The sequence below is a fragment of the Berghia stephanieae genome, chromosome 14 (assembly GCF_034508935.2).
Source record: "Berghia stephanieae isolate SIO BIC M18660-M18661 chromosome 14, UCSD_Bste_1.3, whole genome shotgun sequence".
Lineage (NCBI taxonomy): Eukaryota > Metazoa > Mollusca > Gastropoda > Nudibranchia > Aeolidiidae > Berghia > Berghia stephanieae.
In genome coordinates this window covers 3,228,643-3,233,642 of record NC_088373.1, presented here as the reverse complement: position 1 = coordinate 3,233,642, position 5,000 = coordinate 3,228,643, and the positions used below count along the sequence as shown (strand labels likewise).

Below are 5,000 nucleotides of genomic sequence, written 5' to 3'. Positions count from 1 at the left end.
CTTGACATCTCGATGTTCAAGGTTTGAGAGGGATTTTTTTTTTTGCCAAGACGAGGGTCATTTAACTCTTTTGAGCGCTGAGGCCATATTCAAATTTCTGTCACAAAATGGCTGACACCTGATTGAGGCAGCATGAGAATGACAAGCTAAGACAAAGCGACATTCAAATTCGGCACAAAATCTCAATTAAAATACCACCCCCAGGGGACAATTAATTGAATGTTCTGATGAAAGAAATGATACCAATGGTTCAATTTATAGTAGTTTTGTAGAAAGTAGGATTGTATTACATTATTGTTTTTGCCTTTCAAGACCGGCCGAACTGTGCGACGATTGGCCAATAGATAGTATGCGCTTGGCTAAGAAGCTCATAATATTGCCATCCAGAAGTATAACGGACCAACACACAAAACTATGTGCATCCATGAACGTTTATAGTCTGGTTAATACAGTTCAGTGAGCATTACTCATACACGCGGATGGCAAAAAACAATATCAAAGACCTGAGTGACGTCATCTTCGAACTATCTATAGATAGAATGCGCTTGGCCAAGGAGTTCACAACATTGCCATCCGGAAATATAACGGACCAACACACAAACTCTGTGTAACCATGAACTTTTATAGTCTGGTTAATACAGTTTAGTGAGAACAACTCACAAACGCGGATGGCAAAAACAATAACAAAGGCCTGAGCGACGTCATCTGCATACTATCTATAGAACAGATTCTGCTCTGTCCGCACAGTGCGGCTAATGTTGCCGAAAGAGTGAAATTGATTGAGATTTATTTGAAGGACGATCTTTCTGGGTAAGTTTATTTTTAAAACGGGTCTGTCCGTGAGTACGGCAGTACAGAAAAGTGAGTGGAGCGGGCACTTATGTTGATAATAACAGAAAATGAAGTGAGTAGAAAAGTGCCAGAAGACAAAACAGAAAAAAAATATTTCCAATGCATCGGTGCAAGCAACAGGACCTCAAAAAGCCTGCAAGTCTACTTTTGACCAGACATATAATCTGAAAAAGCCTGCAAGATTCACGGACTTCACCTCGTCATTTGAAGTCTTGTTCTCAGCATCTAGTCTTCATAATAGTAGTCCACAATTGTTGTATGTTTATTCCAAAGGTTTTAATGGAGTAATTTGTTAAGTTTCTTGTCACAAAAAAAATAAAAAAATCAATCAAATCCAAATCGCAAATAGCCGGTGACGTTTTTTTCGGTAATCCAATCGGCCGGCAGGCCGGCTGTAGCCGGCACTCTTGCACCCATGCCAATGGTGGATGCCGTCAACTGCATAGCGTCCCTCTCAATCTCAAAGCCAGGCGGTGTTGTCGTATCAGTAAGGTCGAGGGTTCGAGACCCCCATCGCCGAAGAAATCAGGGCTGCCAGGCAGGTTTGAAAAAATCCGCTCCAACCAAACGGGGTGTCTCTTGGACACGGACTGAATTTCAGAAATCACGATGAAAACTGAATTTTGAAGTAAGGTACATAAAAATGTTACTCTTTATAAATTAGCATTTCAATATGAGCAATTTAGTAAAGATTATTGTACAATACATATCTTAAACAAGAGAGTGCAGAGTAGATAGAGGGATTACTGTGCAGAAGAAATACATTAAACAAACTAAGCAACGTTAATTTCAAAGGCCCGACCAATCCTCAAAAAGTAACCATTCACTGCCCCATATTAATATTATCTACACATCTCTACTCATTCCTCGTATATGAGCTCCTTTCCAACCATAATAATGTCGCCAGTTAATTTTCAGGAGAAAAAAATCGCTATTAAAAAAAAAAAATTATTATTTTTTTTTTTAAGGCATTGAAAATTCGCGAAACCGCGAAGCCGCTTTCAACCTCGAATTTTCGCGGTCCCGCGATCATCTGGCAGCCCTGGAAATAATAGGTTAAACATTGAAATGACGTTTAATGTACTTGAAGCTGTTTTTATACTAAACCATTTTTCTACCCTTTGCCATTTCCATATGACTTTGGGCTCAATGTACATTTTTCAGATGGGTTCATATATGCTTTCTTACTACATCCAAATGCTTTAGAAAACTCCTCACTGTTCTGTAGAGCGCTTATAATTCTGAAAAATAAAAGAAAAAAAGAGAGAAATCAGCTTAATCGTCTCCTTACCACCTAGAGCAAAATCGTCAAATTTGTTACCACACATTATGATACACTATTTCTCATTCAAATATATTTTGTACATCACAAACTTTGAAGAATGATCTTTGTTTAATGAATAACAACATAAAGTTGTTTTCTAGAGAGCTTGTTTGAGTTTTAAAAAATCAATTTTTTTCTGCTGGTGTTAGCCTGTCATTTTGGGAAAATACTAAAAGGATCTGTAAGGAAGGAGTTCATGAGCCCGTAGCAAAATTTACATTATAATAATAATAATAATGCTGAAAACTTATATAGCGCTATAACTCCGAGACACCAGACTCTAAGCGCTTAAATTACAAATTACTTTGGCTGAAACATACTCATTTACACACACAAGCACACACACACACACACACATACACACACACAACACAACACACAACACAAACCAAACCTATCTTGCTTCTCTACCATCTACTAAAATCGAAACAAATATGTTTTAAGCGAACGTTTAAAAATAGACAAATATTCTTTTTCACGAATGCTCTGCGGTAAGGCGTTCCAAATAGAGGGTCCGAAATGAGAAAAGGATCTCATTCCAGCATTTTTCCGAATTCGAGGGACAACTAGTTTTGTGGAATCACTGGCCGAACGTAAGGGGTGGGGTTTTGAATATCTTTCAATTAGTTCTTAGAGGTAGGAAGGGGCAGTACCTTCAAGACAACGATACACTAAAACACATGCTTTGAATTTAATCCTTTTCTCAACAGGCAGCCAATGCAGGTCATGAGCCTTGAGTCTCCAACGGAGCGGAGTTAATTTTGGATTTTATAAATGAAAAAAAAAAAAAGGATCAAGTAAGTAAGATAAATCTTTTTTTATTTTGCTGATGACCGGGTTTGCACCTGAGAAATCCATTGTTGGTATTGTCTTATTCCAATGCCTTTCTATTCTCGGGGTCCCGATAGCTCAGTTGGTAGAGCACTCGCTTCACACTTAAAGGAACCGAGATCGAGATTTATTTTCATCTTTTCGTTTCTTTTTTTTTTTCTTTTTAATTTTTATAATGAACCTGTTAGATTGGTAATCAGGTGGTCTGACGTTCAATCCGTCCCCATTCGAGTCAGGTTGTTTTTTTGTTTTTTTGTTTTTATGTTTTTTTGAGGGGGCTGGAAGGGTGGTGGGAGGGGGGGGGGGGGCGAGGAAGATTTTGATATTTGTATTTTTCTTTCTGCTTTGACCGGCACTGATTTGAATACACCTTTACCGATTTTAATCTTACACCAAATCTACTCCCTGTTTTGCTGATTTGAAAACGTCTCAAAACGATAGTTAAAACCTAAAACACTTTTTCAGAGCCGAAATTTATCCCGGTTTCTATTGCTAGCATGAAACGGACGAATAGCGATTTTTTAATTACCCTGTGGATAGGTCGCTAGTCTATTACAAAGTACTTTCTGACAGATATATTAGACCTAGTTGCCCAATCACTGTTAGGTGGAAAGGGAGGGGTGGGGGGTAGGAAAAATATATCGACCTCATCCCCGATCGATCTTAGTTCCTTTGGTTGTAAAGAGAGTGAGTGCTCTAATAAATTGAGCTTTTATATAGCGCAATATCCACTAAACATACTCAAAGCGCTTTACAAGGGGTCCCTGACCAACAGCAACATTTAACATGTAGTTCAAGACATGACGCCTGTTAGGCGATATTACATTTTTTTTCGGACAGAGCAGAGACAACGCTGTTAACGGCCACATACTCATTTTACACCTGCGTACGGTGAGAGAATGTGAGTAAAGAGCCTTTTCCAAGGACTCAACTATTCGCCGATCGAGGCTCGAACCCAGGATCTTCCGATCCGAAAGCGAGTGTCATACCACTAGACCACATAGCCGCACGAGTGCTCTAGCAGCCTAGCTATTTGTTCTTTGTTTTTGTATGTTTTTTTTTTTTTTCTGTTATTTTATTGGGGTTTTTTTTAATGTTTTTTTTATTACGGGGGGGGGGGGGGGGGGTATATTCTTTAGTTTGGTTTTATGTATATTTATATATTTCATTATTTATTATTTATATAAATTTATTTATTATGTTTGTTGCTTTTCTAATTTTTAGACAAGTCATCAGTTAATTCAATATATCAAAATGTTGAAATTCCCTTCAAAAAATGAGTAGCTAGGTCTGTTAGATCTGGTGGAAAGTACAGATTTTGCGAGATGCTAGCTAGGGTCGAACCAAAGGGTAACAGGCTAATGCTATTGACCATTTCACGCTATTTATAAAATCCAAAATTAACTCATCTCCGTTGGGGACTCAAGGCTCTTGGAGTCTAAAATCAACGTGACCTTTTTTATAGAACAATATACGTGAAACGTGCTCAAAATTCTTTACAAAGGGTGGTAGCCAACAACAACAACACGTATTAACATGTAGGACAAGACATGATGCGTGTTAGGAGATATTATTACAATCTTTTTGCAACAGTGACAATGCTGTTTAACAGCCAGGAACTCATTTTACACATTACTACGATGAGAAAGATCATCAGAAAGAGCCTTTTCTAAAGATTCAACTTTACGCTGCCGATCAGAAAAGGACTCGAACCCAGGACCTTCCATTCCGAAGGCGAGTGTCATACTGTGCAGCTATATGGTGTAGTGGTATGAATCTCGCTTTTGGATCGGAAGGTCCTGGGTTCGAGCCTCGCTCGGCGCATATTGAGTCCTTGGAGAAAGCTCTTTACTCACATTCTCTCACTGTACTTAGGTGTAAAATGAGTACCTGGCCGTTAAAAGTGTTGTCTCTGTCAGAAAAAAATTGTAATATCGCCTAACAGGCGTCACGTCCCGTCCTTCATGTTAAATGTTTCTGTTGGACAAGGACG

General features: G+C 38.6%; 1 long non-coding RNA gene across 1 annotated transcript in view; it reads right to left on the bottom strand.

Moving 5' to 3' along the window:
- Positions 1 to 5,000, bottom strand: part of LOC144959804 (uncharacterized) — a 9,854-nt gene that overhangs the window by 713 nt on the left and 4,141 nt on the right. Inside the window, exon 4 of the long non-coding RNA XR_013642679.1 lies at positions 1 to 2,093. This exon is cut by the window's left edge and continues 713 nt beyond it. This is a non-coding gene — a long non-coding RNA (uncharacterized LOC144959804). The remainder of the gene's footprint in view (positions 2,094 to 5,000) is intronic.